The sequence below is a fragment of the Carettochelys insculpta genome, chromosome 3, assembly GCF_033958435.1.
Source record: "Carettochelys insculpta isolate YL-2023 chromosome 3, ASM3395843v1, whole genome shotgun sequence".
NCBI lineage: Eukaryota > Metazoa > Chordata > Testudines > Carettochelyidae > Carettochelys > Carettochelys insculpta.
Window position 1 is genome coordinate 2,680,190 of NC_134139.1, and position 13,955 is coordinate 2,694,144.

A 13,955-nucleotide genomic window follows, 5' to 3' on the forward strand; every position below is an offset into this window, starting at 1 on the left:
CACTTAGCCAGGTGAGTGGCCTTTCCATTTCACTGGCTCCTAGCTTAGGCACTGGCTAAGCTTTTGTCCCCAGGGAACTTGCATGTGGCTGCTCCCCCTGACTTGGTACATGCCTAGCAATCCCAAAGAGAGCAAACCCATGACTTTACAGGCACAGTTGCCATGCACATAAATCACTGATCATTACTGTCCTGGTAAAATGATTTTTTCAGCTGATACTTCACAAGGCACACGTGTACACAATTTACCATAGAGTTCTGAATGGGGCGACCACAGGGGTGCAGACAGTCACAGTATGGAGACACAGAGAGACTACGTGACTTGTGCAAAGTCACCCAAGAAATTTATGGTGCAGCCAAGAAATGAATCTAGATTTCCCAAGCCCGAGTCCCGCCCTCAACCACAAGAAGTAAACCCTCCCCCCCGCCATCTGCATCCGGTAACCCAGCAGCCATCGCAGCTCTGGGCAAGAGCCCCACTGCTGCCCTACTCCGCACAAATTCTCACCTCTGCCTGGTGCAACAGTCCTGTGCCGGACAGGCCCTACACCTCTGTCCCTCTGGTGCCTTTCATGTGTAGCAATGAAGTGTGGCTGCCCTGTCTGGACTGTGCCATGCCAGCGGTGGGGGGAATGGGAAGCAGGCCCCAGGCATTTCCCTATTGCAATAGACATGAAGGAGGATAAAAGTGCCCAAGGCTGTACCAGGAGGGCCAGGAAAGGACCTGCCAGCTGAGCTCACCCACAGGAGAACATCATTCTGTGGCACACAGCGAGAGGAAAAGGAGTTTTCCATCCCATTCCTGACCCCTGCTCCAGTATCTGGAAACCCCAAAAATGGATCAGGTTCCATGGAGGCCCAGGAGAGGAAATAAAGGTGCAGCCTCACAGGAGAGACGCCTGTGGTGGAATTCTGAACACACACATGCACCCGGCCGTTGCTTCTGCCTCAGTGACCTCCTTTTCCAGATGGAGCCAGGGGAAAACAGTACAGCCCTCCCCCCACCCTCCCAAGGACCGAGCTGTATCTCAGTCACCCCCACCTTGCCAGGTATGGGAGGCGGTGATAAAGTGTGTGCCGCGTGGGGCCATTCATGCCTTGGTTTATTTTGTGAGCTGAATGATGTCACGCTGCCCCCAGGACAGTTCCGCCAGCAGGCCTCCAGTCTGTCTCACGGCACAATGGAACTGGGACCACTCCTTCCCCTGCACTCCGCACCTCCACTCCCGGGTGGAAAAGTGAGTCATCAGAGTGTTTCAGTCGGTCTTGCTGATCCCAGGCAGAACCGAGCAAGGACATTTCTAAAAGCTCTGCTAATCCACCTCAGTTGTAACCTTGGTGCTGGAGCACTGTCGTGCTGTATTGAATTCGTTCTGGGGCTCTTCAGAGGAATACCAGTGGGTTGCCATGTTAATCTCTTTGAGCTCGCAGGATGGGCGTTCGAGTTCTGGAGCTGCCAAATGGGTCAGGAAGGACTGGTTCGCATGGCGCTTTTTCCAGGGTTTCGCTGGTTTAAGAAGTGAGCGAGCCATTGGACTGGAAGCACGGGGAATGGATTTTAGCATTTTGACCCAATCTGGATTCTAGCCCACGTTGCTGTGGAGAAATGCCAGGGCTTTAAATCCATGAAGTCCTCCTTTCATCAGTCTTAGAGTTTCCTGCCAAGGCACAAAACAACATGCAGTCAAGGAAAGATTCTCTTTGCAAAAGTTAACCTGAGGCAGATAAACAGGCGTGAGACTGGGAGGGGAAAATCGACCCTGGGCTGAGAGGGCAACTCACCCCCTTGTTCTGAGCTACATTTCTGGTGGCTTTCAAACACACGCTCGTGTGTCCTGGAGAAAGAAAGGACGTTGACAGAAAGTGCTGCACACCTCACCACACACTCCTCTTTACAATGCGGCGCTTCGTTCCTTCGGGTGACAGACGGGACACTTCCTGCAGCCAAACTAAACACAGGGGCTGTTTGGTTAGGTCTCCTAAAACCCAAGCCACCCAATCACGCCTTTTATTCATGTGTATGGCCCATGCACCGGCAGTGCCCTAGGCGCAGCCCCCATGACCTGCATGACACAGGCCCTCCGCAACAGCCTGCAATCAAAAAGACGAGCTGCTGGTGAAAGGAAAGGGAGCAAACAAAACCCAAGCACCCTGCTGAGCACTCCGGCTGGCCCAGCTCTCTTCTGGAAGGCCATCTGAGCCACGTGACTGTGGCTGAGCGCACTCCCTAGCTCTCCCAGGCTGTGAGCTGCCTGGCGGGTGCAGAAGTGGAGCAAGAGTTGCTTTGGGTGCAGCTCAGCTGTGTTTGAACACCATCTCTGGAGGCGTGACCCCAGTGAGGGGAAGAGCAGCAACTTCGCACCCAAGTCAGTGGTCAAAACCGGCAGTCAACAGCCCTCTGAACCATGGGAGAGGCTCCCACGCTGCTAAGCCGGGAGTCCCTTTGTACTGCACCCCTTTGAGCTGCGTGAGCACCTCTGCTACGCCAGGGGCCAGCCCGCGGGTGCTGAAAGGCTTGGCCCGGGAAGCAGAGGGCTAGCTGCATTTGGTTAGATGGGAGTCATGTCCAAAGGCCACAGGTGTCCGCTCTATGGTGAGAGCGGCCAGGGGACACCACTGCCTGTGGGGCTGAGGTGGCCCACCTGGGATTAGAGGAGCTCAGAACAGTGAAGGGAGGAGCAGCAGCAAGCATAGGGCATTCCCAAGACCCCTGCTGGCTCAACTCATCCCAGCCAGGCTGGGGGAGCTGCCCGGAGGCCATCATCCGACCTGCCCAAGCCACAGCCCCAGGTGCTGAAGTGCATCGGCCCCGTTCAGCAGCAAAGGGCTTGGATTAGGATTTGGATTTGTGGGGAACATCTGCAGCCTCCTTTGTGGCCCAGGGGTTGTGGGCGGTGGCGTTACTGTCCGTTCACATGGGACAGGTCACGGGGACGTATTCGCACAGACTTTCCCCGTCAGAGAGCCGGGCCCAGTGCAGCAGCTCTGCTGTCTGGCTGGCTCCGGTGTGGAACAGGACTTGGCCACCACTCTTCATTCCGTGCCTGTTCAGCACCCAGCTGGCCCAGCCCAGGGTGCAAGGCGCTGGGGCAATGCACGTAAGGAGCAGTAACACCAGCAGCACAGAGTGCTGCCCTTAGCGGCGCTGCTCGGCCCAGCAGTCCCGCGTGAAGCTGTGGACCTCTGGCAGCACACACCCTGCTGCTATTGCAGCAAGTGCGTCACAGGAGAAAGCCCAGAGGAGGTAAGCGTCAGGAACCGCGCGAGACAGCAGGTGAAAGTGTTATGCACACCACTGAACTCGCTGCTGCAGGGCTTGCTGGTTTTTATTTTCATAACGTTGACTCATTCTTTCCTACCGAAGTCACTGCATCCCATGAAACGTGTTCACACACACAACCCTCCCCAGTTCGAGCAGCTGCTGCCTGCAGGCTGGCCATGCCGGGGGCGAGCTCTGTGGCCGAGTGGCAGGCTTGCAGGGGGACGTGGGATGGACTCTCAGCTCTAGGGGAGAAATGCTGCAGTCTGGGCTCTGGCAAAGCCAAAGGTCTGGCTGTGCTGGCCTAGCATTCCCCCCTTCGCTGCTGCTAGAGCTCACCCAGCCATGCTCCCTCGGGCTGGAAAGTACATACAGGACTAGTGGCTGGGGAACGTGGTTATTCAGCCATCCAAGGCAACATGTGAACCCCTCCACTGGCACCCACGGGATGTGCAGCAAGGGCTGCATTGCACACTAGCAACAGTCTCAGAGAGATCGGGGGGGGCAGGGTGTCTCAGCTCCTCCCTGGGAGCTGGAGCTTCTGGGTGTGGGAAGGAGCAGGTGCATAGCCCTGGCATCCACTACCTTGCAAGACTCCTGCCCAGAGCCTACGCCTGCACTGCTGGCCTACAGCCTGGGGATGGGGAGCGGGTGTGACAGCACCACTCCTCTGGCCCCACGGAACATCCCAGCCTCCCGGTAAGTTCCCCTGGCCAGCACAACTCTTGCCCTCTTGGCTGCACTGGACCATGGATGCTCAAAGCCACGCAGCCAAAGCGAAGCACTGCACGGCACTGCAGGCACCTCTCCCAGGGCCGGGGAGGGAGATTAAACCATATGTGACGGATGAGAGGAGGGCGGGCTGAGTATGTGCTGAGACTAACAGGACCAGAACGAGTGGAGAGCTACACACAGGTGACTATTACAATGGGAAACCATTCATCAAACTCAAACATCAGACATTTTGAGGGGACCCATCCCAGGAAGGGGAGAGACCTGTAGCACTGTCTGTCAGCCGGTGTAGTTTAGAGCAGCCGGTAGATGGCTCTAACATGCACATGGCCAGGAACAGCTGGGTGAAGAGTGGGGAGAACTTAGCCACAGCACACTCTGACCCTTGGACTTTGTGCTCAAACTATCTCAAAAGAAATGAACTCACTGTCTAACACAAGCCTATGAGGCTAACCAGACTGGAAACACTCAACTCCAATGGTCACTCAGTCGAGTGTTCCTGGAACAAACATTCGCTGTTGGATTAGGACCAGGCATGGAAAACCTCAGCCCGAAAGGTGCTGTGGAGCACATTCGAATAACTGGTTGGCATAGAAATGGAGCTCAGGCTTGGGTCTAAGTGTGCAGCATGTGGAGGTGCTACAGTCAGGATCATTGAGCTTGGCAGGCGATTTCCTCATATTTTAAATGAGCCAGTTCAGTGGATGAGTGGAAATGAGCTCTCGGGGATAAATGCAGGCGCTGGGACCACGTGGCACACGCGGGTTTGTTTTTTTCCTCACTGCGGACCAGCCGGCTTCATCTCTTGTCTAGTTTCCGCGGGATAAAGCGTTGACTTGCCTCGCTGGCGTCCCTGGTGAATGCGAGTTCATGTTACAAAAATCCCCGTTCCTCCTGCCCAGAAATCTTTGAGCCGTTGAGCTACAAGACCATCACCAGATGTGCACAGCAACTGCCTTTTGCAAATCATGTTTAAGGTCTGGCTTCATCATTGATGACGGGCCAAAATTTAGTGCCGTTTTAATACCTTGTATTACAGCTCTGTGCACAGCGGATGAGCCTCTTACAACTGCAACACATGTTGGAGATTAGCAAAACTAGCTGGCCCTGGCAGAAAGATAAAAATATAGAGCGCACACCAAATTCACTCTTTGACCCATATCCGGTTCCAGATAACCCAGAGGCAATGTGCTTACTGCTTTGTCATCGGTAATTCACAGCTGCTGTATATCAAACAAACAAACAAGCTGATTCCCGTTCACATGTGCATCTTGCAGTGATGGTGAATCTGTGATCCTTTATGTCTCTAACAGACCTATGAAAGATGCATGTTTCCTTACTAGGGAGGAACACTGCCCTGGAGGGAAAAAGCCTCTTCCAGGAAGACATGAAGCTCACTCTCTGGACCCATTACTTAGGACTGGGAGGAAGCCTGATGGGAAGGACGGTCGAGATGCTAGGACAGGGAACTAGGTTGCAGGATACCAGCTCTGAATCCCCAGCTCAGCCACAGACTCCCTGTACAGCCTTAGGCAAACCACAGCAGCCTCCCTCTGCCTCAGTTTCCCTATCCAGAAGGGGACAGTAATACCAGGCACAGGTGTGGTGAGGATGAAACAATGTAAGCAAGGGTGAGATGCTCAGACAGGACCAGGCCCACCCACAGGTGCGCAAGGGGGGCAGTTGCCCCAGGGCTTGGCATTTCAAAGGGGCCTGGAGCTCCAGCTGCTGCTGAAGTAGTAACAAGGGCAGCCAGAACTCCAGGTCCCTTTGAAACACCGTGGCAATGCTGCTGCACTGCTCCGGGGGAGAGGGGGAGGACAGGACATGGTAAGAGCAGTGCTAAGGGCTGACTCCCTTAGGTCCCACCCCTTCCTCCCCAGGCCCTGCCCCTTCTGGGGCACAGAGCTGGACCCCCCTCCCACCTGGGCTCCTGGAGGCTGTCGGCCCCACTGGACAGGACAGCTCTGAGGGCTAAGCAGGGCCCACTCCAGTGTTCTGAGGACACAGAGGTGGCGAACACCTGGGAACATCATTTAGGAACACACAGCAAGCCTGTACGAGAGCGCCAAAGAGGCGGGAGAAACTGAGGAGATGGAGAGACAATGGAACGGAGTGCAGACTATTCCGGGGGGCTTGGTTTGCTCTGGTGAAGTTGGACGGGACCACACCCAGGCAGGAAGTAATGTCAGACAGACAGGCTGAACTAGGGCCTCGGGCAGAGGCAGCCCCAAGCAGATGGGAGACATGCGCTGACAGGCCCAGGCACGTCAGTGTGGAGATGTACATCTGAACGAAAATGATGAAATGCAGCAAGAGCCAAGCCCACAGCTGCCCATACTCCAGACAAGCCTGTAGGTGCAACACCCCATCTGCAAGAGGTACAATACTGTCGATGGTTAACCAAATAACCACATGCCCCTCCTATGCCTCAACTAGCTGTTGAATGCTTTGGAGGCACACAGACTGTAAGCCAAATGAACAGCACTCGTCTGTTTTGGCTGCAGCAGACGCACTTAGGCCAGGGAGACGGCAGTGTGTCTGCAACAACCTTTCAATTGTACAGGGTGAACCTCTCTAATGTGGTACCCTGGGGACCTGACCGGTGCCGAATGAGAGAATTTGCTGGACCATGGGAGGCCAATATTATCTAGCACATTACCAACACTTCCATTGTTTGCTGGGCTCTTAGAAGACACTTAGGGGTAAATTACAGCTAAATAACAGCACAGAACACTGAGAGCCAGGGCTGGTGGCTGTAAGGAAACTTCATAGGACTACGGGAAACTTGGACACACCCATGACAAGTGGCCATCTGGCTAACTAAAATCCTTCTGGATTACGGATGTTGCTGGATGAGACAGGTTCAAGGTTTGGCTTCCCAGTGCAAAAAGGATGTGGATGCATTGGAGAGGGTCCAGCAGAGGGCAACCAAAATGATTAGGGGGCTGGAGCACATGACCTATGAGGAGAGGCTGAGGGATTTGGGCTTGTTTAGTTTGCAGAAGAGAAGAGTGAGGAGTGATGTGATTTGATTTAACAGCAGCCTTCAACTTTCGGAAGGGGAGCGCTTAAGAGGATGGAGAGAGACTGTTCACAGCGGTGACAGATGGCAGAACAAGGAGCAATGGTCTGAAGTTACAGAGGGGAAGATGCAGGTTGGATATTAGGAAAAACTATTTTCCCAGAAAGGTGGTAAAGCACTGGAATGTGTTACCAAGAGAGGTGGTGGCATCTCCATCCCTAGAGGTTAAATCCCAGCTTGACATAGTCCTGGCTGGGATGATTTAGTTGGGGTTGGTCCTGCTTTAGGCAGGGGGCTGGACTCAATGACCTCCTGAGGTCTCTTTCAGCCCTAGGATTCTACAGTTCTCTGATGTTAGGAACCTGTATACTAACACCTCATCTATTTCACGGTGAAACTTGCTTCAGTGGCTACAGACACAGAAAACTAAAAACTGCTGAAGAGTGTGGTTGTCAGGTCTGCATTGCTAATCAGAGCTGCACCTCACTTCCCCAGTCACTCATGTTTAAGGCAATAAAGCTTGAAGCTGAAGTTGCAGCAGGAGAGAAGTCAAATAGGTGCCCCCGGCTGCTGGCAGAGCCAGGGCTGTTTATTCAGCAGTGGATAGGAGCTCTGGGGAGGGAAAAAGATTCTCTCCATTTCTGAAAACATGTGGTCAGCCCAAAGCAATAAAGCTGCTCATTTTTCTCCTGGGAGCCATTTTTCACGGTCAGCTGTAACTGGAAGTCTTTACCGAAGCCTGTTACCTGATGGCAACTGGGCACTGACCTGTGTGTATAGCACAGCTGTTGAGCCCACGGCTGACCAGCCTGCTTCATGAGCCGCAGAAGGAGAGCTAGCAAAGTCCTGCTTCCCCAAAGCGTGAGCACCTCTTAAGTGGGTAAGTAATCCCACTCTCATGGGCAAAGCCCTTAGGCATGTACTTAGTCCCAGGGATTCCTGCGGGTCTGCTCCCCAGTGGGGCTCCCAAGCAGGCCCTGGACAGTTCATGACAAACCCAGCCAGTATCTCCCTTTCTGTGGAAATCCCAAGCTTCCTTGCAACACCAGCCACCTCGGCCAGCCCCACTGCTGTGCCATGTGACGCCGTGGTGCTCCCAGCGGCTGAGCTCTGGAGGACACAGACGCTCTTCTCCCCCTCTTTCAAAGGGCGTGCCCAGCAGCAAACAGCAAACACAGGAGCAGAATCAGTGGCTGGTAAGTTCATAGCCATCTGCTCTGTGCCATCTCCCCTCCCATGAACCTCGCAGGGTTAAGGGGGATGCAGAACACCTGGGGTTTTATCAGTGATTTTCAAACTGGGGGACGAGCTCCCAAGGGGGGTACACAGAGTCCTACAATGGCAGAGAACACATCATGCTACTATCCCTTACAGAATTCCCCCAGCGCCGGGCCCATAGCTACATAGTGACCCTACCTCAGACATGGCTACCTAGTCAGCTGCGCTATTTGGTAAGGGAAACAAATAATGTACCCCGTGAGGTGTTCTAACCTCGTTGAACACCTGTCTGTGGGATGGCTGCCTCTAGATTCAGTCTGGCTGCGGCAATATGATGCAAAGGAGGGCTCACGTAATTGCAAATGGCCTCTCATTTGCATATTCACAGCAGAAAACAAGCAGCGTAGACAAGGTTCTGCCAGCAAAAATCCTCTCTGTCACCAGCCCCTTATCCGTGATTTTTTTCAGGGATAAGGGGCTGGTGACACAGGGAGGTTTGTCGGAATTCCTCTTCTCCTAAAAGGTTTGAAACCCACCGCTCAGTCTGAGGTAAAACCTTGGACCAACCCATTTTAGCGCCCGGTTCCATGTGGTGGCAAGAGGCCCCCATCTGCTGAGCAGCCTTGCTCCAGCCTGACTGATAGAGCGACTTCAGCGAGGGAAGAAAAGTTTGTCTTGCTTTTTCCCCTCTCATTCTCCCCGCACAGGCAACATGGCTCAGAGAAAGCAGCCGCCCTCAGCGCTGCTGTGTGGATTGCTATGAACTCGGTTCTACACCGCCACCACAGGCGGTGGGGTTGCACCAGAGCCCGCTTGCCCTGGACACTGGTAGCGGTCTGCAGACTGATTTAACGCTCGGCAGCGAGGGGAGAGAACAGCCTTGCCAGCCCTGTGCTACAGCCGGCCGACAAGCCCGTCACAAAGCAGCTGGAGCAGACCAGGTGTTCGGGAGGTCTCAGAAGTCGCTTGGGGCCAGCCGGGACTAGTTTTGTGCCGTGGGTAAGGGTTCAGCTAACTTCTCCCCCTGCTAGCCCAGGGCATGAGGACGTTGCAAAATCTCCCACAAGACACTGCTGTGGCAAACTCCAGCCCTGGGTCAGAGCACTGCTGCTGTGTGTGAGGTGCTTTCGCGGAGCTGGACTGGGAAGGAGAGCCCAGGGGTGAGCTCAGGCTGATGATTCAGGAGGCCTGCTGCGTTCACTTCCCCCTGCTCTGCTACAGACCTCTCTCTGCCTCAGCTCCCCTGGCCCCATGGGAAGGCCAGCCAGGGCCACTGCTTGCAGGAGGATAAACACAGCACTGGCTGGCGGGGGGCACATACATTGAGGAGGCAGGCCAGGGACGAACCTGTGCGGATGCACTGAGCCATTTGCGTTTAATCCAGCTCAGCTGGAGAAGGGGGCAGGTCTGTGCAGACAGAGCCTGAGCGCCATGGAGCATGCAGAACTAGCGGGGAGGCAGGACGGCTGGTGGTGGAGTCTGCAGAGAAGCTGGCTGAAAGAACTCCTTCCCCAGGAAATGGCTCTGAGGGGGCAGCCTTGCATCCCCTTGGGTGGGCATAAAGGCCTAGCCATGGCACACTTCCCCAGCAAGCTGCGCCCTGAGGCCTCCTCTGAGTTGTGTGCTACGCACCTTCAACCTGCTCTGGGGGGTCTGTCAGCACCAAGCAGTCCATCATGCCCTCCTTTCTGTTCAGAGCGGGACTCCATCACCTGCCCTTCGCAGTCACTGTTCCAAATGCCTTTTTGTCAGCATGGTGCTCCAGAGAGCGGGGCATGAATGCTGTGAGAACAGCCAGCCAGGCCACAGGCCCACGCCCAGCACACAGCGCTGGTAACACAGCAGCCCCCTTCTCCAGCTGAGCTGGATTAAACACAAATGGCTCAGTGCATCTGCACAGGTTCGTCCCTGGCCGGCCTCCTCACTGTATGTGCCCCCCCGGACTGCCATAGAGTCTTGGCCTTTGCTTATATACCCAGGGCGCTTTTCATGCCAAAGGAGGAGGAGTGGGGGTTTGATGTCAACCGGGCGCTGCAGAGGGCACCAGTCAACTCACTCCAACTTCATTCTACTTCAGCCAAGTCTTGGTGGGTGAAAAATTCACTTATGAAACCACCAAACTCTGCCCAGTTACCTACTTAGGGCAAAATTCCCCCACATGCCCAAGGCAGCCACATCCTCTAGCCTTATGTCCACACACAAACTCCAGGGATGAGCCGCTCTCCTTATTTGTGGCACACAGCACCTTCTCACTAGGCCACTCGTCTGCAGCAAGATCTGTGCTACGCAGGGCTGGCCATGCAAAAGGCCCCTGACGGAGGCACTGTTCCATATCAGCGCACCAGGGAAACCCCAGGCACCCTCGGTGTCCCAGCGCACACATCACAAAAGAACAGAGATGGAAGGGCGTGGGAACCCAGTCTCTAACGTAGCATGGCCTGTCGCGTTCCTGCACATGGACAGGCCGTGCGGGAACCGTGTTTACACAACTCATTTTAACTGCAGTGGCCAGCTGACATGCCCTCAACACCAGCTCGGCTCGAACTGGGTTTAACAAGTCAAACGTTTTCTTCAAAGGGAAGTGGGGATGGGATTGAAAAAAGTGCAACAGCATACGGGGAAAACATCATTTTCAGCTTTTAGCCTGTGGTACAAACAAACACTTATTAATTTAACTGGAGAAATAGAAAGTTTAACAAATTTGTTGGTTCTCATCAAACTTGATGCCTCTAAATCTTCACCAGCAAGTTCAGGACAATCAAATCAACTTTTGTAAATATTTGCTGTTATTCTTTTCCTGAGGTTTTAACTTTACTGGTAAACAATGTATGGTAAATGAAACTCTCTTCTGAGAAGTGAGCTTTGAGGAAATAGAAAAAAACCCTGAACTTTTTATTATCTATTTATAGTCATTTTGTGTGTGCATCCGTGGACTTTGGGGAGGTGGGGTTATACAAGTAGGAGGTTTTGGAACAAGGAGAACACTTGGAATCACAGAACACTAGAATTGGAAGGTACCTTGAGCAATCATCAAGTCCAGTCCCCCGCCCTCACGGCAGGAGCAAGCGCCATCTAAATCATTCCCATCAGACGCCTGTCTTCCTCGGTCTTAAATATCTCCCGTGATGGAGAGTGCACCACCTCCCCAGGCAAGTGACTGACATTTCAGAGTAGCATTACCAACCAACTGCAAGGGTTGAACCATTTCAGGGGTAAGGAAAGTGCCACATGGACTGCAGCTCACCTGTGACCTTGACCTTTTCTGGTCTGTACCCTCCCAGGCCCTTGCACAGTGGTGGTAAATCTGTCACGGATCCCCTGCTAGGGTTTGTAACTTGTCACCAGTCACCTGCTTGTTGTTGTCTCCATCTGAGGATAATATTTTTTTAACCCAAATCAAACACCCCCATGGGAAAGCCACAACCACACAGACAACATGAGCAGCAAGTGGCAGGAGTCAGAGCATCACACCCTCGGCAGGCTCTTGTGACTCAAAATGAAAGACTGTTCAGTCTGCAGCCTGTGGTAGGAGCTGGATTAAGCCACCGCAGGCCAATAAACTGAACCTACGTACGTCTGACCAAATGTCAGCCCGGCAGCTCGTTGAAATCACAGCCAAGAAGGACAGACACCAGAGCCAGGCCATTATTTCCGTCTGGCAAGCAGCAGGCCATGGGACAGCCATGTTCTGGCCTCGCTCACACCAGTTTTACATGGGCTGGCTCAGGAGGTGTTTGCTGTGTCAGGAAAGCCAAGGGGATCATGGCCCTTACTCTGCTGAAATGACCAAACACCATAACACCTCACTCTGCTACAAAGGCTTTCATGGCAAAGAGCTTTGCAAAGAGGGGGAGGCTTTTGAGGGGTGTCACTTCAGCTCACTTCAGAAGTGCACCAAGCCAGAGCGACCTGGGAGCTTTGCTCAGGAGCTGAGGAATGCTGTGTCCCACGGCAGCACTGGGGGGAACCAATGCATGCAGAATGCCATCAGCAGGGCTGGAAACATGGCCAGAATCTACTGTCCTGCACAAAGTCAAGAGTGACAAGACACTGATCATCAGTCTCATGCACTGCTTGGCTCTCCCTTGCTCAGTCTCCGGCGCCTCCTCCTCCGCAGAGTGCCTGCCTAGCCTGGCCCGGCCCAGCCCGGGCCTGCAGCACCCCAGACTCGAGCAGGGGACTGACTGGGCCTAGAGTCTAGGGCTGCATGACCACACTAATGGTGGCGTGGCTACGTGGGGCAAATGCTCTCACCTGTTCCCTCTGGCGCTCAGTGTTGTCGGGCAGTACGCGCCATGGGAGCACTCCAGCGCTGCAGAGATCCCGGAGTTCTCTCGTCTGACCTCCCATATACACGGATGGCCTTAATGTGGAGAGATTAGAGCCCAGCCCTAGAGCCTGCCAAAGCCGCTAAGCACCACCGCAGCAGCAAAAAGCACAAACTTGGCTCTGCTGACTGGTGGAAGATTCCCTGGCATGGAAAAAAACCTCGGGGTCACTGTAGTGGGGCCTATGCCATCCCTTCTCTGGGGACAGCAGCGTAACATAGAGCAGCCTTGGGGTTGCTCTGCTTCATGCTGCAGACCAGACCAGCATTCAGTGGCCCAGATCCAGGGAGAGGCCTGGGAATCCAAAGCCACCTTTTCCCCTCTCCCTCCAGAGACCAGGCAGAGAGATGTGGTCCGTAGAATACAATCTGACCACACCCCTGCACTGTGTAGCGCTGTCAGGCAGACTTGAAGAGGGGATTCTGGAGGGTAGTGCAGGACCCCCTGGAGCTTGAGCTAAAAGCCAGCTGCCTATCAGCTAAAGTTGCAGAGGAGACTCATTCTTTCTCGCTCAAAGTGCCACTATGTGGGCTGGTGAATCACACCCAGTAGGCGTGTGGGTTACAACTGCACATCCCTTGCTATGCAGTTTTTGTGCCCTGCTGGGACACATCCGGAGACCCTGTACTCTTACACTTCTACCACCGAGCACCAGGAGAGATCTTCAGCTAAACTAAGCCCAACTTGCAGGATGCAGACAAGACGTCACCTCCAGAGATAAGCGCAATTAGCTGGCATTTGCAAAAGCACCAAATAAAGCACCCAGATGAATACTTCTGGGGATCAGGGCCCAAGTGACCAAGGACCATAACTCCAACTGAAACTCCTTGAGATTTCAGCTCCTAAATCTCTTTGGTGCCTTTGAAAATCTCACCCTGTTTCAATTGCTCTGTTAAAAGCTCGCACACATCTACGTTCACCTCCTGCACATAATGCTCTGCCAAAAGAACATCCCTACGGTAACACATCCAGGGAAATGCCAGAGTTAATGGTGCCTTACTTGGCTCCCCTTGTGCGTATGCCGTATGCTACAGTCCTTAACTATAACGCACAGACTGTCTTCTCCCAGGCTGCCTCATTCAGTGCTCAGCACAGGTGGTGCTCCAGAGAGCAGACAGGGCTGAGTACAGGGTGACTGTATGTCCCTATGCCAAATGTGGGATGGGGGTGGGAGGCAGCTCCCAGGCTGCACCACGCTATGGGGCGCCAGAATGGGGCTGCCACCACTCCCTGGTTGCAGGGGCAGTTGCCCTGCGGAAGGAGAGTGGAATCGCCAGGTGCCCCATGCCGTCCAGTTTCGGAAATGCTGCAGGGAAGCTCCCTGGCTCCAGCAGTGGCTGCCTTGTGGGGAGAGGCGCTCCCTGGCTGTGGGGGAGCAGCTGCGGTTCCTGGCT

General features: G+C 54.2%; 1 long non-coding RNA gene across 1 annotated transcript in view; it reads right to left on the bottom strand.

Annotated features, from left to right (window-relative positions):
- Positions 1–1,052: 1,052 nt before the first annotated feature.
- LOC142010156 (uncharacterized) overlaps positions 1,053–13,955 on the bottom strand; it is an 87,609-nt gene continuing 74,706 nt past the window's right edge. The window contains exon 3 of the long non-coding RNA XR_012644706.1: positions 1,053–1,657. This is a non-coding gene — a long non-coding RNA (uncharacterized LOC142010156). The remainder of the gene's footprint in view (positions 1,658–13,955) is intronic.